Raw genomic sequence first — 20,451 nt, 5'->3', positions numbered from 1 at the left:
TTATTATTGATATTATTCTGCTCTCGGTTGCCATGGCCACCTTGTGAGAGACATTCAATTTTCTCTCTTCCATCATCATTATCTATGAGGCCATCTGTTGTGGAAAATGAATTCAGCCTCATTTGCATGACTGATAAGCAATTTTTTTTTTAATCTATTTAACAGAAGGTCATATGCCGGGGATTTGGAGCTTGTGAAAAAAAATGTGGAAAAAAAAAAGGCTGGGAGAGGATGAGTGGGAGTGTGTGCATTAGGGATGTATGTGGAAGTAAAACAGACCCCTGAGGCCGCGAGCCTATCGGGCTGCATTGTCATTCCTGCCCGGGCGACATTTTTTTTTCCCCTAAGCTACTGCACACTAAACAGAGTGAGAGAGCTTTTCCCTGCAGTCTTCTCGAAGCCCCCCTGGTTTTTTACTCATTGTTGGTGGGTGTCTTTTAATTTTTTTTATTCCCTGGACTATGGTTTATGATATCAATATTCACTGAAGACAAAAAGCCACCTTTTCTGCGTCTCGGTGGTATGCATATTCCGCATCGTCCTTTCAAACTTGTGGTGGAACAGGGCTTCCTGTTCTGTGTCTTTTCAGCCAGCACAGTTACCAAAATTGAACTTGTCTTTCGCTTGTGAACGGTTGTGGTCATGTTGTGAGGTATGTGACGTTCATTAGGTTAATTCTTTGGACTTAGTGATCAGGATCTGTTTTATCGTAGTTCAAGGGCTTGGGCTGCAATTCTATTGTTTGCTCCATTTTAAAGTTATTTTTATAGCATGACTGGTAGCTGAAATGTTCCTGGACGAGAGGTTTTGTAATCCACAAAAGTCTGTCTTTAAAGTAAAATGGGGATTAAGTTGCATGCCTTAACCGTGATGTTGTTCATTTTAAAAAATAAAACAGCAACAACAACAACAAAAAACTTGCTGCATGTATAGTGGATGATATGAGGATCCTGAAACAAAAACTTCCCTGAGACTTTCCTGGATTACTTTATATTGCAGATGAAGCAGATCATTTTATCCAAAGACTGTTGGAATATTAGTTATTCCTGATGTATTGCTATATTTGCCTGATAGCAAGAAAGTTGATTTATACTGTTTAAGTTGAAAAACTCAAATAAAGATTTTGAAGTTCGTAATAATAAAACAGCATTTTATTTATAACAGAAATATGTCTTGTTATGCCACTTAAATTCATAAACCAAAGCTAAAACTGCACACTTTACCTTCAAAATGGAGCAGAATAAAGGAATAAACATGTGTAAATATTAATATGAGAGTTAGCTCCACAAAATATAGAAAATAGATTTGGAGGTTAGTACTAATTTAAACATAACAATTTATTGTAGCATAAAAACTGTATAAGTTAAAGATATTTTATGTTATTCATGTAGAGTAAAAATATTTTATATAAGAGCTTTTCTGTTCAAGTTGTTGTTTATAATTTTGACTAAAAAATTAATATCATAGACAAAATCACCCCACTACTACCCTTTCAGGCATTTGAGGCTCAATTCTAATTGTTCAGCTTCATAAAAGTCATGTAGCTTTTTAAATGGTAAATAAAGGCATTCATTCTTTACAGATGAAAATGTGATTATTTCAAAAATAAAAGCATTTTGCACAATATTTCTTTTATAAAACAGTAGCATCACATTCCTATGTGTTTTCACCTCTCAAGAACTTTGAATCCAAAGTGTTGACTGTATGTTATAAATGCTACTAAGTGACACATTTCCAAAAAAAGGAAGTTTTTTTTTTCCTGACTGATCTAAAGGAACATGTATGATTCTACCACCTCAAGTTCATAAGTCAATTGGCTGAAAGTCTCCTTAAAGTTCTACTTTAACAATACATTTTCTTTATTAAAGACAATAGACCACTGCTGATGTATATGCATGATAATACTTTACTTGACTGCACTTTTAGAACTCTTCTATACTATCATAGACTTCCCATAAGCAACAGTAATTGTTATATAATGCTTCTTTTTAAAAATCAGTCATATTTCTTTATATTGTAGCTTGAATTTTGGAAAAATAAGCTCATTTTAAATATTAGTTTCACTGTTTGCAAATTTTAAATAACAATTTCCTGGTAGTTTGTGAAGATTATTTAAAGTGACATCAATTTTCTCAGAGGACCAAGTTGAAGCATCAGTAATTTGATACCTGAGTCTATATTATAATATGAAGGATTATGTTTTTGTCTTTTGATCAGTACATTTACTCTTAAGATTGGTGAATAAAAATTGTCAACTTTTGAGGAGATAGTATAGTTGATTCTTTTTCCTCACAACTCCCCCCCCAGAAAAAAAAGTTAATTACCAATCTTGGTTGGATTCTTCCTTGCCTCCCTGACATTTGACTGCTGCTAATTCACTGATTAATCTCATTAATGTGATTATAGTAGGATTTGGAGTTGGCTGCCATTGTTCTGTAGACAGTGCTATTCAGCCTGAGCACTTGCCACCTCATTCAGTTTTGCTGTGATTTTTCAAAGGCTGGCTGAGTGAGCTATTGTGAGCAAGGCTTCTCTGCCTTCCCTTTCAGCACCAGGAGCTGTCCGCAGCTGATAGCAATTGCATTCAGCAGTGACTGACTTCCTCCTAGTTTACTGGCAATGTGAAAATGGCTCACTTTCATCACCCTAATGATTGTGCTAGTTGAGGCAGAAGTAGGAGAAGCCTTTATGGTCACAATTGGAAGTTTGAAAGACAGTGGCAGTAAAGTTCTCTATACTTGAAGATTTTTATTTTGTAAAGAACTTCTAGATGTCGTTACATCTTTGTATACTTCACCCTATTTTCCTAATGATCAAACATGAATTTGTTTAAATTACATCTATATGTGTAACTGTTGATTGAAAAACTAAATACTACTGCTTTTCAAATGGAAAATCTTTATTCAAACATATATATTATTAATAAAAATGTAGCTCTGAAGAGATGAACCAGAAATTTCTGGTACTACACAGTAAGGCAGAAAGTGTACATGACACATACATTTCAACTTCTCTTGAGTTAAACTTACATCCACCAGCAGAACTTATTCCAGTTTCAAAAATTTGTGTTAGAAGCTGAGATAAAGGTTGAAGACTTAACAATCATGGCCATATATGAGTGATGTACAAAAAATTCATAGCTTTCTTTTGGATCACAAAACATGTATAAGCATGATTTTATAACTATGTTGATATTTTTAGAGAATGAGACTTCTTTACTGTGTTGTTTTCATTGTTCTTGTTATGTTTTTCACCTAATTTATTTATTTTTTACTCTCTTGAAAATTTTGTATTTGTACCATAATATTGAATACACCCAATTATTTTACTGTCTGATTTTTTCTGCTTTCTTTGTTAATGCTCAATAGATTAGGGAAAAGAAATTTGTGATTTTACAATTTCAGTGCTTTTTGAAGTTTTTCTATTTGTTAAAATATACTTAAAATTCAAAATATAACCCCATAATCTGATTATTTGTTCCACTGCCTTTATAAATATTCCAAAGTCTGATTTTTAAAAGCCAATTAATTATTTGTGAAAAAAAAACTTGTCAAGTAAATAATTTCAAAGTCAGTTGTATTAACTAGATTTTCAACTCTACCTATAAGTCAGTCTGATTTGAAGGAGAGATATTGCTTTAAAAATACGTACTACATCATCTTAAATACTTTGTTCACTGATTATACATTTTAATGGCTAAATTTTTAACATCTAACAACTTAAAGCTTTTTTTCCTCTTAAATATATTATATTAAAAAATCCACTCAGTGGATTAAGAGGAACTAACTAGTAAGACGCTCTTTAGTAAAGACCACTCTGCCCTGTAATTGAAGTTTGTCTCACCTGGGTGTACCCTTCAGTCCAGGGCTGTAATTTCCAATCAGTAACCAGTTTTTCATAGGCATGAAGTACTTTGTTAGGAAGTCCACCTTGATATCAAGTCTCATCAGAACTCTGTTCAGGAAGCAAATGACTGACAAATTCAGAAAAGGAGGTCTTCATTTTTTAAAAATTCTTATAATCAAATTACTCTATAGAACAATTTTATTGCAATAACATTATGCAATTTTTTAATTTTCACATTTTTAAAAAGGACTCTCCATGAATGTTTTCTTTTTGTCACTGAAAATTTGTGTAGCATTCCTTTGGAAGGAGTGAGAATAAGCATGAACAAAAACTTGAAAAAAACATATTTTGACCAAGTCAAGTTTCATCATACTGTATTTTATACCACAACACTATACCTAACATTGATCCACCTTTTTACAAGCTAAAGGCAAAAGATACCACAAACTTAAAGAAGAAAATACAGATAGGTGGGTTGGTTTGTTTGTTTTGTAATTTTGGGGGGGGAGGGTATTACATCCAAATATCATGTGTGCCTGGGGTTATTAAAAAACATTTTAAATTTTCATACCCCACATATTAAAAATATTGTCTATAATGATCATAGCTTGCACAAGAATAATGCTAACTCCTTCTGTAGTAATATTGTGAGTTTTCTGATATTAGATTATTTTAAGGCAGCAGCTATCCACATTTGCCATTAGCAAGCTGTGTTTCAGCACAACGTGGTTCAGCCTGTAGTAGCTTTGTGTCCTGTCTCTCTTCTCTCTTCCTCCACCTCTTTTCCTCTCCTCTGTCCTTTCTCTCTCTTTAACTCTGTCCCTGTTTGCCTCCCTTGCCTCCCTCTCTTCTCTCTGTGTCTCTTTCACACCTGCATTGTTCAAGCATACCCAATGATTTTTCTATGCATGTTTCCACAATGAAACTGTTTTTTGGCTTTGACATCACAATGAGTCCTCAGGGTGTCTCAGAGATGGCAAAGAAAATATAAGCCAGGTGTTATAAAACTAGAAAGAATGCATAAGTGCGTATTTGTTATATAAAGGAAGACTGATAAACATTGCTGTTTGGGGCTATTCTGTTAGAGAAATTTTCCTACAATGTATCTCTTTTAAAGAAATTCCTACTCTCCACGTGGTGATTATCAGAAAAGTTGGGAGGGGGAGGGCAATATTTTAGTCTAAATGTGAGGGGTATTGTGCTGTGAAGAGAGGGAATGGCATAGGACATTCTCTTAAAGCTTTTCTTGCTTCAGACTGCAGTGGTTTCTAGCAGGGCTGGATGGGAAGGGAATTGTAACCTCTGTAGTAACCAGTAAGTCTGGTCTCAACACGTCAGGCAGACACTCAGTCTTCAGAGGAATTACCTCTGAGAGCTAGGGTGTTCTTGGTAACTTAGGGCTTCTGTGTCAGTCTCCACAAGGAAGCCACAGTCAGCATTGTGTTCTGTGGGAAACCTGCAGGGGCTGATCACTCGTGGTAGTTCTGTCTTCGCCTCTCACTGGAGATAGTGAGCTGATAGAGTGCAGGCACCAGAGGGTAGAGGTGAATGGAATGGAAATGTAGATGGAAATGTGACCAGCACGTGTGATGGTCTCTCCATGGCAGACAGAGCTCTGCATGTGTGAGAAACAGACTGCGGAACAGGACTTGGCTTGATGGCCACCAGCTCTTCTACAAAAAGGTACCTCTTTCCTTTCATTTTAAAGGTGTTTTTGTTGGTTTTTTTTTCCACTTGCCTGGTAGTTGCAGCTCCTAGCTCTTTAGAATTATTTCAAATGTTATCTTAAGTAGTTCACCAAATAGTTGTTTCTTCATCTGTCTGACCGTCTCCAGCTCTTATTTGATTGCATATTATAACACCTCTTAAAATCTCCTAGTTTGGTATAAACAAGCCAACAATGGACCCTTTCTCAGACAGAGCTACTCCTTCAGTGTAATACCACCGTGGGCACCCGATATGTCTGCATGCTGCCCAGAGTTGTTGTTAAACATGAGTCTGTGTATTCAAGGCTAGTTTCCAGGGGCGAGGGTGGGAGGTGCCAAAGTAGCCTTTATGATTTAATGTAGCCTTTCATAGCGGTGAGTGTTATAAGAGAGAGGTCTGCAGAGAGTGAAATAATGGTATAGTTACCGCCAGAGCCAAACATTCATGGTTGGACTGAAGAAGCCATTTATAAAATCAGCACTTTTTAAAGTCAGAAAAACACAAATGAAAGTCATATATCCATGCTCCCCTTTTAATTTTTGAAACTATATTTTGTCTTGTCTTTTCAGATAAAACTTTTTCTGATTTTTTCCCTTCAAACAATGCTGAGAGGTCGATAATGCTTTAACTTTCTTGGAGAAATAGTTCTATATCTTTTATTTTAAGACCAAATGATTAAAAGAGCTCCTACTGAAGCAGAATAATATAGTGTGGTTGGCAACAGAAAGAGATTTTAAGAATCAGTCAGAGTTAACTCCTGTGTAGCCATTCTCTCGTTCTAAGAAGTGGCAGGTTTGGGAACCTCTTTTTGTTTTGTTTTGATGTTAACCGGTAGTGCCGCTTAAAATACTGCAGGTTCAGCTGACTTTTGTGAGGTTTCTTTGGCCACAGCACGAATTTACCATAACATCCATGATAGGGGAGATCTTTTTAGATACATTACCTCGCTGCTAGCTATTAAAGAGCCTGACTCTGGTATTTACAGTTCTCATCTATTACGTTAAATACAGCACTGCACATGATGCACATTCTGCTCTGGAGATTTAGGGGCCTGTGGGTACAATATAAGAAGCATCCAGCATACATCCCCAATCTTGTCGGACTGTGTTGCAAGCTTAATGCACAGGAGGGCTAGACATCACTAGTTTAACCCACAGCTGTAGCTTGAACAGATCTAGTGCAGCGACGAAGTCCCCTCACATATTAGGATCTAGGGACATGGATGTGTTCTGTGTTGCTTAAAGGATGCAGCCTGAGACAGGGTAAGTCGGCAGTATGCGCCTGACGTTCTCCTCGGCAGCGATGTGGTCTCTAAGGGAACTTGCGCTCGTTGCAGCTGCACAGGTAGGACCCGCCGCCGTCTGGCTGCCACCTCTTGACGAAGGCTGCACTTCACCCACCGGCTGAGCTCTGTACGCATGCCCGTCTTCCCTGTCGTTTAGTGGTGTCAACTTATTAATTTCCATCTTCGACTTCAGGCCTGTTAGTTTCCTGTCTGAAAGCATTATTACTTTTGTCCATGTGGCAAAATAATTAGCATACAGATGAGAAGTGGCCCTGGGTCTGAGCGCCGGTAGAGAAAGAAGATGTGCAGTGGAAAGTTGATTGGATGAATGGAGAACAAATGGTGGGCGTTCAAAAGCATTAGAAGAGTTTTGTAGTCGTGGAGCAGGTTGGAGAATTTTCTGGGTGAGTCCCTAAGATGGAAGGCAAGGGTGGCTGCCGTGGGAACGACTGCTTGTCAGACGCTGGCTTAGCTGGAGGTGCCAAGTGGGACTGCAGGCGCAGATAATTCATGGGGACTACTTTGTGTGGCAATTCTTCAGGCTTCTCTTTGATAGCCCCTCCAGGTAAATATGTCCTGTGCGCCCTGTCCTCTTCGGAGCGTTCGTTCTGCTTCCCAAAGTGGAGCAAAGTTCAACTCCTTATGGTCAGTAACAAAAGAATCGTCATTTGCTGCTGGTTGGGTCTAGCTGCTTCATCCATCTTCCCGTGCATATGTCTGAAGTGAAAATTAACTGTTTAGAGATTATTGTTTTCAGAAATTTACAGCAGCCATTATTCAATGTGTTTAATTAATATTTTCTGGAACTGTGTATCGAGACCATCAAAATTAGCAAATGTTGTTTCAATTAAAGCCCAGACATAATTAGTTTTGACTAGTATATATTTTTCTTAGCTGGAAGAAGATTTTAGCTAATTTAACCAGCAACTTACTGGAGATTGTGAAAATTGAACTTATGTGTCTAATGATCTATGGAATCTACAGATAGGAAATATACAAATTAGTGCAATCTTTGATGCTCTCAGGACTCTTCAGAAAAATGGAGATCATTTTTGCAACTCAGTCTTTTGAGTTGAGAGTTGAGAATAGAGCCTGCTGGAATTCTAATGTTCTATTGTCACCAATGACACATTTCTTATATAATTCTGTGACTGTAGTACTGCAATATGGGTGTTTTAATATTTAGTTAAATTACTTCCATCTGGGAGGATTCACTGATAAATAGTTCTACCCTGTTTTAATAATTCCTATTTTCCTTAAAAGGCAAGGTTTTCATTTTAACTGACCTAATTATTTCACCTGCTTGTAAGGTAGAACTCAAGTAGAAATTGTTATCTTTTAACTGTCTTTTTATAGTTTCCTGAATATTTTAGACCACTTGATTTCCTTTTGCTTTTAATTTTAATCTTTTTATAAAAGAGTTGCTTTACTTTGGCTGTTTGCTTTAGACAACAACAGTGAATATTTGACAGAAAATACAACTTTTTTTCGGGGGGGGTTCCTTCTGTTTAAAAAAACTGTACCTTTCAAAAACAAAAACAAACCAAAACCTACCTTTATTAAACCTACACTACAAACATAAGATTTTGGAAAACATATTAACCCTTTATATTAAGCTACTGAAACTTGATTTTCATAATTTTTCCTCTTATACTTTAAGTTTCTGAATACCCAAATTGAGTTTTATTTTTTCATGATAGGTTAACTGTCTATCTTTCTATCAGTGCATGTATAGATATACAATTTTAAAAATTTCATTTGAAAATGTGCTGATAAACTAGAATGAGGAAAAAAATTGAGCTTGTTTTTTTAAAAATGTAACTCAAACAGTAGAAGTATCAAATTGTTCTCAGATTCATGAAATCTGAGAGAAAAGTCATACTTACCTTATGTGTTTTGCTATATTTCATTTTAGAGCTGAGCCAAGCTTTATAGAATTAAAATAACTCCTTCTAGTTTTAGAATGAGTTATAACTTTCTTGAGGCAATATATCAGCATTTAATTTAGCCTCAATGTGTCCATTTATAAACAGAGGGAAGACTTGCACGCTACTTCTCCACAAGACTCTTTGTGCCTGGTTGCCTTCAAAGGTGTACCCCAGGTTTTTAATTTTTTTAAAGGCCCAAATCATATCACATCGCCTCTACTTGACAGAGCCATTTATGCCATTCTTCAGTTCTTAGGCCTGTGGAGAGGGGCTCTGCAAAGACAATGAAAGGTCCCAGGCTAGACAGAGGGTGATGTGTACCTGACTGAAAAGGTGATTGCTGAGGAATTTTTTTCTATTTTTAGTTGGGCTCTAAGGTTGAACGTCATGTTGGAAAGAAAAGCAACCTTTCACAGCAAAATCTTAAAATAATCAAAGAGATTCCAAAATATTAGTCCAAATACTGAGCGCTCTTTGACTTAATTGCTCTGTGAGGGTCATGGTGGCCGGCATATGGGAAGCCCACGATCTCAGTGGGTCTACTCTGCACGTGGGTGCTGCACAGGTCATTGTGTTAGTAGGGTGCCCATTGACTGTGAGTGAAAAAAAAGTAAACATTTTTGAATTGTTATTTGACCTTATTCCCTGTAAAATGCTGTACTAACATGTATTTTTGCACTCTTGGGAGCACTGCCATTAATCTCTTCAATGGTTTTGTGAGTGTGTGTATATATGTGTTTTTTAAATGCCAATGTGAAAGGTTGTGTGTAAGCAAACAGTATTGGATCCATCGGGTTACTATGTGTACCATGTAACCTGTTTTAGATACATCTGTGCACTCATTAATATAGTTGGAAGAACTTTATGGCTCAATATTACATACTGACTGCTGTTAACTAAAGTCTGACTGCCTACATAGCACACTCAAATTATCTTTAAAAATTACCTCAAGGATATTGGACATTTGCTTAAGAAATTTTCAGATGTGGAATGCCAGGTTTAGGATTCTAAATCAAACAACTCATGGATTAATAATTTAAGGAGGGTTTTTTTAAAAAATACATTGACAAAGACTTTCATTATTGGATTTCTAGTTCAAACACTGTTTTGAGTAGGGCCTTCATACCACGTTCTCAACCTAAATTCGTAGTGTGTTTTAATGGCACTCAACAGATTGGCTTTTCAAAAGTCAGCATCACTTCTCAATTCCATGGGCTACCACATCACTGAACCCAAAAGAGCCATGGATGATGCTTAGAGGCTGACTTTAAAATTGGCCCAATCTCCCCTCCCTAGTACACGCCTTCCACTAGCCTGTGCCATCTGAACAGAAGCTGAAAGCACAGAGCATTGTCGCCATGAAACAATGCTAGCCAGACTGGTTGTGGAAATAATCGAGTCTGCAGGGCACCCCATAGAGAGCCATCAAATCAAGTCTGCTCTGGAGCTGTCTGGTAGATTGTGAACATTCAGAAATCAATGCTGCATCTGCTAGTGGACCCTTTGGTTCACTGAAACTCCCACCTGCCTAATGCATCTGGGCAAGAGCTTTTCAGAAACCAGTTTCCTTCAGGATAAATTTAATACGTCTTGAGGGCCAGGCACAAGCAAATTGATTCTATCTCTGCACCAGAAAAACTCATAAACATCTGTAAGAACACAGATTTTCAACAACCCCAGGATTAGGGGATGCTATAATGTAAAATATTCCAAGCCTACTCCCTTCATACCTCATGCCAGCATGGCATTTTTTAATTAGGAAGTTGATTAAAAAGGGCACGGTAGACCACGGATGTATGGTCTCTTGGCATGCATCCAGCTGTTTGTTGTCTGGGTCGTGGAAAGCATTGCTCATCACCAGTTGCAGGAGTGAGGGCGCAAACGGTATATGGGGTGGCAAGAAGGAAATTGTTCTGCTGTGTGTGCTAATGGCAGCTGGTTGTGGCTTCATCTATACAAGCCTTTTCTGCAGACAGACTTGCTGGCTTTTGTCATGAGACAGAGATCACTCCTACTTTGCAGATAACTTGGAAATGAAGAGCAACTTCGGTGTATTACCCCAAGAAATTCTGTAATTCTGATTTTTCAGTGGCCAATATGAGAGGACATAATTACTCATATTTTCTGGATTCAAATCTATTTTGGACCTCATCTCCTATAGGTTGAAGTCAACGGTGATAGTTGTTCTCATAGTGCTGTGTTATTTATCTTCAAGAGTAACTGGTTTGGGTTTTGTTTGTTTTGTGTTTCTCCCCCCCCCCCCCCCAGGGAAATTCCTTTCTTTACTGGCTCTTTTTTAGGGCTTAGAGTATATTTCACAGAAATAAAATTTTATGTCTAATTGTAGTGTTCCTATGGCTAATGTGGTGTGAATAAGCACCATGTTATGAATTTAACCCTGTCCATTCCTCTCATTGTAAGAGCTCTTCCCCAAGACCAATTATACCAAAGAAAGTAGGAAAAAGACAGTCATAGATGAGCTTTGACACACTGCCAACACTGAGACCCTCATCTCCAGGGCGGAGGCTTTGGGGCTTTTGCATTTAATTCCAAGGAGATTCCCAGGGTTCATGATAAGCAGACTATGTTTTCACCCCAGAGGGACTTTTCAGCTGCTAGGGTGGTGATCCTCCCTTTTGTTCTTCTTTCTGAACCTACTTGCAAATTTATTAATTATTTTTAGGTTCTGCCTTTTAGAAGAGTTTAGTGACAGACTATCTGGAGTCAGCAACACTGGTGGGCAGCTCAGGGGTTCTCCTGGAAGAAAAACTACCCAAATCAACACTGGAGAGTAAAAGCATGACTCCTTAAAGTTACCACTCCCTTCATTCTTAGCACCACTAATAGACAATTCATGCAACATGCATATATAGAGCACCTACTAGGTACAGAGCCAAGGAGATAGAGCTGAGTGAGATAAATCTTTTCCCTACATGGAATCAAGTTATACATATGTAAATATATTTATATTTATATATATGTTTTATATAATACAATATATAACAGAAATATTCATATTCCTATGTCTGGTAAAGGGTAGTCAAAAAATCCTTCTAGATTTACTTTTTATTGGAGATATATATATATAAACATTTTTCGGACTTAAGAAGAATAGTAGGGTGATGTCCCTTTCCTAGATGATGAATACTTTGGTGGCAAGTTAGGTGATCATTCCAAAAATTAGCTCTCAGTAGCACAGCATGGTGTAACCAGAGTTTCTATTCCATTTATAATCTCTATTTAACACATATGATTTGAATTTATTGTCTTCTTATAAAGTATAGAGCTAAAATTTGTTGAGTTTTCTGGATAGGTATGATTCACAATAGTTTTTAATATTTATGTTAGTTGTCCCCTTAGCATATGCAGAGTTACGGTTGAAGCAAGCATTCACTTACCTGAGAATGTGTGAAACAGCAAACAGAAAGCTATTTGAGGAAAGAGTGCTGGTAAATGTCAGGTGTCTGTTTTGCAATTTCTGAGCTGTTTACACCAGAGATCAACAACAGAGCATTTTGGAGACGACATAGTTAAGCCCTAGATTATTGACTGAGGCCAAACTTCCAAACAAACAGGAAGATCCCCTGGGCCACCCGCACTCATCTCTGCCTTTGCTGTGTGGCATAAGCACTCCGGCTAGGGCACAGATAGCTGAAAGGGCGGTGGCCTGGTCACCCAGTGGCTCGTCATTGGCTGTGGAGTCATCAAAAGAAAGAGGAGAGGAGAATTCAAATTAGAAGTTGGTCACGCATTTCAGCCATTCTGATGACTGTAAGCCGCATTTCCCCTGAGTCAGACCTGACTGATCAAACCTGCCTATGCTTATTTAGAATTAAGAATTTTGCCATTACATCTTATAAAAGACAAGTTAGGTGAGAATTAGCATTTTATATTTTCAATTTTAAATTGAAAATTTAAGTAGTTGCATCAAAAAACCACGTCTTTGCTTAAAAATGGGATTCTGAGATTACATAAAGTGAGAGGGATTGGTTGATGCTAGGTAACTGTATATAACAGGAAATAAAACCTTAATAATTTGCCCTGATAAACTTCAGAATAATTTATTACTTGTTCTTTGTTTAGTGTGGCACATTTGGTACTGAATTACCATGTGAAATTTGTATTCCAAATCTTCATAGTTTTTGCAATTTCTTTCATAGTCCTGAGAACAAGAATGGAGATAGTTTTGCTGCTTAAATGTTTTTTAGCTAATATGTTGTTACTGGGATTTTATTAGCTCAAAAACAATCCTTTTCCCTAAGAGACCCACACCCATAGTGCAAGCCAAGAAATGTTGTTATCTGTTCTCCAGGGACAAGTTAACACACCTGTTTACAAATGGGCTGAGCCACCTGTTCATCCAGTTTTAAAGTTAATGATCAAAACAGTATCTGATCAAAGGGGCTGGTAACAGTGGGAAGACAATCAAATTTTTGAGACAACAGGTAACATCTCATTTTTAACACCTAACATTTCAATACTTGTATATTGCACTTTGAATAAGTATGAAAATATAGTGACTGTGAAAGACTGATAAAAATTATAAATATTAAATATCAACATTTCAAGGATTAGATGCAGATGTTGTGTAAGGAGTAGTATAGCCAATGGCATTTTACATTTCATGCTTTACCTTTACAAAATCCAACATACATAGATTAATCCATTTGTATTGGCTTCAAAGGCATAACTGAAGTGTGAAAGTGGTGATTGGGCAGTCAGCATTAGAAAAATGGACCTCTAGTTTTTAAAAACTCAATTCAGTATTTTCACACATCTCCTTCTACCTCTAATATGATCCGGTCTCTTTCTTTTCTCCCTCGACTAGGAGCATGTGGCTTGGGCCCATACAACAGCCTCACTTCTAACTTTTTGGCTTGCCTTAGCACCCCTGTTGGCTCCTGCTTCTAGATTTTTAACTAAGGGTAGGGTCAGGAGGATGATTAAATAATTCCTTTACCGATTTTTGGGGTAAATTTTTCCAAGTGTGAAAAATACTGTATTTTGCCTGGTTTGATTATATCAGTTAGACTGCACATGTGCTACAAGTTTCTGACTAACTCTCTCTAATATTAAAAAGGACCATGACACAGGGAAACTTTGCTTTTTTATTAGATTCCAGGAGAATATTTTCACCTAATATTAAACATCTAGTCATCTTTTGCCTTTTTGTGTGTTCTTTTATATTCTCTAAGTGAGATTGTTCATTCATAGTCAACCTAGACAATGATACAGAGCCCCATGTGAAAGCATCCTGGGTTGAGAGGACTTTTGCCATAGGTCATCTGTCCATATAATTTGGGGATGACTTTGAACAAGTAATTTTTAGCTGTCTACCTCTCAGTGCCCTTGTTTAAAGTGCAAGAGTCAGGCTCCACAACCTCCCAAATGCTTTCCAGTTCTAACATGAGTTGACTGTGTGCGTAGCGTCCTCACACAGGAGCTACTCCCCAAAGGCAGGGCTGTGTGGTAGTGAGGTGTGGTGCCATCAGCAAGGCCATAGCCAGTAGACCCCTTGCTTCTCATTATTTTACAGAGAAATGCAGAAGCAAACACAACACCAGCAACCTGTAGTATTTAGAGTAGGTGCTACCATTTGTTCGATGGGTCTAATCTAGGAACACCAAGGTCAGATGGAGTGACATGAAATTCATCTCATCAAATGCTTCTTGGTCATCTGGAAAAATCACTGGACTGTATGATACTCAGACGCCCAACTGAAAACTTTCCCTTAAATTCTTTTCCCTCTTAATGTTGTCTATCTTGTGACCATGATTTTGTCTCACGTGAGGCGAGTGTCTATAATGCCAACTATAGGTGATGAGCTGCCCTGACAAAATTCACGGAAATATTTGTGCTGTGGTGACTCTATTATCATTGTTTGTTTCTCTCAACTCAGTCTGCTTCCTATGAATGTTCTTAACCGGTTGTGATGTCAGCAAATGAGATGCATGTCATTAATGTGATTTGACTCGACGCTTATGAAATAGCCCCATTGGCTTTATGTTTTACCTTTCTTTTCAAGAAGTAGTATTTAGGGTATGCACAGGTTAAGCAGGAATGCATTTTTAGCGGCTAAAGTCTATTATACAACCCATGTTCTACTCCTGGTAGCCTAGAGCAGGAAGCACCCAAAATGACAAGCAAGAACCAGTGGGTACCAGTAAACACTAAGCTTTAACCATAGTGGCCATTGGCATGTTCTTTATCAACTCTAAAGAGTGGGCCTGAATATTGTCCTCAAAATTTCCCACTGAAATAGGAACATTATGCCCATAGTAGAAAAAAGAGAGGATACAGAGAAAACAAGCCCATGGTTGAGATTAGACAGTGGTTTCTCTTTACACCTGAAACTTAAAACTTCTCACCTGAGTCCCAAAAGCCTTTCCCAGTGGTTAGTACCAAGGATGCTTCTTTGGGAAAATTTAAATAAAGATATATTTCAATTAATAAAACAACTCAGTATTTCAAAATCTCAAAATGCTACAGATGGAACTTTCAAAAAGTTTATTTTACAAAAATAAATGGAGAAGCATATAAAAGAAGGGTAACTATGTATGTGTGTGGAATGAAGCAGACTGAAAGGAAGAGAAAACAATATTTCTCCATTTTAGAAACAGAAAACAGAAACATATTTCTCCATTTGAGATTTAAGAGAGAAAAATTCACAGGCAAGAGAGAGCTGCTTAAGACATAAAATTTGACTAGTTTCAATTCTACTTTGAAGTGGGACATTGTGACATGGACCAACTAGCAAAATTATACCTTTAAAGGACCACATTTCAATAATGTTTAGTAACAAGCACCCATGCTCTCTTTTATAAAAATCCAAAGCACTTATATATTATATTGTGAAACTAATGAAAATAGGCATCAGAAAAGCACCCTGATAACGATAATAACAGCTAATACTTAGCAAATGCACTACACTGAATACTTTCATCATGGATTGGATCATGTAAAGATTACAAGAACACATAGAATTGCAGGTGCTATTATTACTTCATAATCCTAAAAAGTAAACATATCCATTTAAGCGTTCAGGTTGTTAAAGACATATTAAAAGAGAATATGTTGACGACTCTCTATATCTAAAATATACAACTCACTTTGGCTGATGACAATGATTTTAAGCAAAGCAAACGCTTATTTACTGAATGTCTGTAGGGGCAAGCATTAAGTCACCATAAGCATAGTTGCTCTTAGTAAGTGGAAATCTAGTTAAGGACACAAGCCATAACAATAGAAATGTTAAATAGCAACAACTCCCACCACATTCTCATGGATAATTGAGGCCCCAGAAGAAATGTGGTGTGTACTCTGGTTGTTATTCACGGTATAGCGGTAAAGTGTGCCCAAGACAAGGGAAAGGGAAGGGCTACTCATTTCTCAGGGTCAGCGGCCATGGGATGCTTGTAAACAGGAGGGATTCAGGCATTCTTCATTGATGGGTATATAAACATGGAAGATGTGGTAAATAAGGTGGTGCTCTGAATTGTCATTATTTAATGATATTAATAGTGTGTAATTAGCAATTAATTCTGTTATATTACCATGATTTTTACATGTGGGGCCTATACATAAAGATATATGGAATACAGTTTTATTTTGCAAACTATTAATAGTTTGCTTTTTAAAATGTTTCTGAAAATGCATGTCATTTCACTCTATAATTTAAACGTATGACAATCTTTAGGTTTATTGTTTCTACTGACTGACTAATAAGAAGATTAAAGACTTATTTAATCTTGTGTTATCCAAAAATATTTCCATATGATTTCTCATAAAACAGTCAAAATTTTTTCAGAAACTTGTCAGAATAGTTATTTCTCCTATGCTCTGGAAATCTCTATGTACAAATAAGAATGTTTTTTACAGATATGTTACAAAAAAAAATTTATAATGAGCTCCAAACCAGAGTAAGGGTTGGGCCTCAACAATTTTTACAAAGTTATGCATGAAAATAAGTAAGCTATATGATGTAGTTTTCAATATGGCTTTCAAATGAGTAAGAACTCACCCATCTATACTGAGTCCTGATTTAAACATGACTTGCAGAATGCATAGTATATCTAAAAGTAAAAGTATAAATAACGTTTTCAAAATTTTTTTCAAGATAGGACTAAAGCTGTTTTATAAAACCATATCCCTTGATACTTTCCTATAGTAGATAATACAGCCTCTCCCATTCCCAAAGGCTTCCTTAAAATCCTGTGATATCGAGTAGGGTCTTTTCCTATACTGATTCTTTAAGAAAAATGCCCTTCTTTCCTCCTTCTTACACGATTTCTAATTTAAGAAAATTTAAAACATTTAAAGATAATTTTTTTTTTTTTGAATTGGAGTCTCACTCTGTCACCCAGACTGGAGTGCAGTGGCCGCTCCCAGCCACCACAGCCTCGACCTGCTGGGCTCCAGCGATCCTTCCACCTCACCCTTCCAAGTAGCCGGAATTACAGGCATGCGCTACCATGCCCAGCTGACTTTTTTTTTGATTTATTGTAGAGATGAGGTCTCGCTGCCCAGGCGGGTCTCGAACCCGCGGGCTCAGGCAATCCACTCACCTCAGCCTCCCAAAGGCGCGGGATTACAGGCTGAGCCACCGAGCCCGGCTTTAAATATAATTTTTAAGTCTAAATCATGCTAGCTGAGGCCTTATTCAGAATTATTCCCTGCTTCCAGGTCTCACTTAAATTAACCAAACATGATCTCTGCTGAGTGTCAGGCCTCTCCAGAGAGTGCATCCTCTAACCACTGCTTCATACCACCTTTGAGCACAGTTAGGGTGGCCAGTGCTGGAGGGAGCACACTTAAAGGGCCAGCTCACCATTGATTGCACTTGATTTCCCAGGTTTTGTTTTCATAACAGCTGAGACCATCAGAAAGCAATATACTGAGTTTTATCAGTGTTGCTTTTTATGAAAATGCTGTTACGACATCAAGGCTCCTGGGGAGAAAACTATTTCCTTCACCCTTTCTTTATTGGTGTATTGAGGAGAGTGAATATAGAACTCAAATCCTTAATACACATATATTTTGAAAGCAATGCAAAATATGATTTCTTCAAGCTCTAAGTTCCTTGCTATTTCCATTTTTTTTCCTTCTCTGTGCCCAGGATACTGACAATTTGTGTATCCTCTGTCTTATTCATTCCTTTCAAACAGGGACCACTTACCCATTAGCTAATTCATCAAGTAGCCAAATAAAGGTCCCTCTTTCTCCATTCCAGCCGATGTTCTGCTCCATCTTCTCCTCGTTTCTCTTAGACTACTTCTGGACAGAACCTCCTTCTCTTCCCATTTTTCATGCCCCAACTTACAATAGTCTCCCACCACAGCTTTTGGGTGAAATGTCCTCGATGCAATCAATGTGTTTTCTTCTATTCTTGGTTAGCCTACCGCAGACTCCTTCTATATTTCTACAGGATTTTAAATGTAAGAAGAATGGGTAATGGGATAGAAAACATAAAATGAAACTGTTAAAAAAGCTACCAGTGGTAAAATCCTTAGTAAATTCCCAAAGTGCTATATTTTTGCATACACCTGTGTGAAAGAGAAAGGAGAGAGATAATAAATTCTGGTTCTGGTTCTCAGTGGTTCAGGAAAGGAAACAATCTGCTCAGAAGCCAAAGGTAGGAGCACTGGGAAGAGAAGAGAGGTGAACAGCCTGGCACCAGCAAGGGCAGGATGGGAAAAGGGAGGACTGATTGGCACAGCACGTCCAGGCAGTTTTGTACTCTTGCTTTCCCTCAGATCCCGTCTCTGCCACTAGTCTGCTTTCTGGACCCCAGCCACTAGAGGGACTGCATGAGGTCTAGAATGGAAGTCTCTCCTTCATGGTCATTCATAGATTGAGGCTTGTTTCCACCAGAACCGTATTGTTGTACACACAATTAGACCTTGCAGTTCTTGTAATTGAGCGTTAGGATTCATTTACATTACACGGCTAACTGGAGGACCTAACTATGACAAGGAAGTGTATTTGGAATCCCAAACTGTTTGTACCCCAGTAGTACATTGAAGCTGATGCATACTACATTGTGGATGTTCCAAAGAGTCTTTGCTGAAGTGATTGGGTTAAATCATCCTGACCTAGTATCCAAGCTTTTCTGGTAAAGAATGTCTGCTGGCCAGTCCTTTACCACCCAGTGCCTTTCCTCAAGCCTGAAGGAAAGTAGCCAGATAGTATGTGTTTAATTGGACTGAGCCTGTTGGGGGTGGAAATCGAGGCCTCTTTGTGCTTCCCCGGTTGCTCCTGCTCCCGGTCTTGCAACGTTGTGCCTCTGCCAAGAGCCTGGCCTACCTGGGGAAGAGAGTTTTAGGGAGGCCTAGCCTCATCTCCAAGTACTCACGTCTCTGGATGGCCTCTTCACACCAACACAACCTGAGTGGCGCCCTCCAAAGTTGTTCAACATAGTGGACTGTTATCATTCTTTAGATAATAGCATCTGGCGCATCATGCAATCACAGGAAGACAGTTCTAGGGCTCTCCTCTTGTGCATCCATTTGAGATGGACTTTATTGTGTGTCTTATGTCTTGCGGTCTCTTTCCACATTAGATAAGGAGAATTGAAGACTCTTTATTAGATAAGGCAGAGCAGTAGCCTGATCCAGGCTATTCAGCCGTGTCCTTGTCTAGACACATCAGCATGGCATACACAGGTTGGACACACACAGCTGTGTGACTTGGTATGGAGGAAGCTACCATGTGGTAAGTGTCTTCATTCTTATGCATCATCAGCTTGAATTTGGCATCAACCTCCTTTTCTGATTCTTATGTGATCTTGGTTATCCAAATCTCAAGTTCCTTGCTTGTCATGTGTAATTTTGAAATCAGATCTTTGGATACGGTCAGATTAGGAGTCTGGAAGAGCCAAAAGCATCAGCTGAGACCTTGAGGTATTATGGGAGGTGGGTGTGAGATGCAGTGTCAGCATTCAGGGTTGACAAGTATAGCCACAGTTCAGTGGAGTAGGAAGTTTTCACAATTTTCAGTTTTTCACTTGGTTATTTTTGTTTGATGTCTAGTTAGATGAAGGGATTTTGCTGTGAGTCTCCTTTCATCTGAAAGTAATTTTTATGGTCATTATTTCATTCTTTCAAGCCACTCTTCACCATATTAGATGCTAGAGGGTCAAAGAAAGTTAATCTCAGAAATTGTATAGACCTATAGGGAAGGAAAGTCAAATTTATAAATGACTGTGATATGGCTTGGAATTTGACAAAAGTGGTAACTAGGAATTAAATGTTATGATTTTCTCAAAGGAAGGAGACACCGTGTCAAGCAAGACTGGAGTAGGGATAGCACATAAAAGATAGTATTTAAGACAACTTTTGAAGGAAAAGAAGGATTACGAAAGATAACCGTAGAAAAAAATATCATAGGAAAGAATAAGCATGGCTTTGCTAGGGAATGATTTGGAGAAATTTTTGATGAGACAGCAATGCATCTGTAGAGATGTAGTGGAGAAGAGCACAGTTTGCCAAAGTATAGGTAGGGCAGGTCATAGGGTCATGAGTGTCATACTTGCAACTGTCTCCATGGGTGAGATTATGACTCTGTTCTTTAGATAATGGGAAATAGCTGAAGATTTTTGTATAGTTGAATGAAAAGGCCAAAGCTATTCTTTAGGATAATTAATCTGGCAGCCAATCAGTGGCTACTTCTTGCCAATTCTATCTCTAA

The 20,451-nt window shown here is 37.9% G+C and overlaps 1 long non-coding RNA gene across 2 annotated transcripts in view; it reads left to right on the top strand.

Annotated features, from left to right (window-relative positions):
- The first annotated feature begins 243 nt into the window (after positions 1–243).
- Positions 244–20,451, top strand: part of LOC103257669 — a 144,213-nt gene continuing 124,005 nt past the window's right edge. The window contains exon 1 of one of the 2 annotated variants that reach the window (XR_002481821.1): positions 244–652. This is a non-coding gene — a long non-coding RNA (uncharacterized LOC103257669). Of the gene's footprint in view, positions 653–5,025; positions 5,530–20,451 lie in introns of those variants that run through there. The other variant, XR_504134.2, reaches the window with a different exon arrangement.

Source organism: Carlito syrichta, unplaced genomic scaffold, assembly GCF_000164805.1.
Source record: "Carlito syrichta isolate Samal-C Ts95f unplaced genomic scaffold, Tarsius_syrichta-2.0.1 Scaffold301831, whole genome shotgun sequence".
Taxonomy (NCBI): Eukaryota; Metazoa; Chordata; class Mammalia; order Primates; family Tarsiidae; genus Carlito; species Carlito syrichta.
Note: the sequence above shows the minus strand (reverse complement) of the source record. Positions and strands in the feature narration are given on the sequence as shown.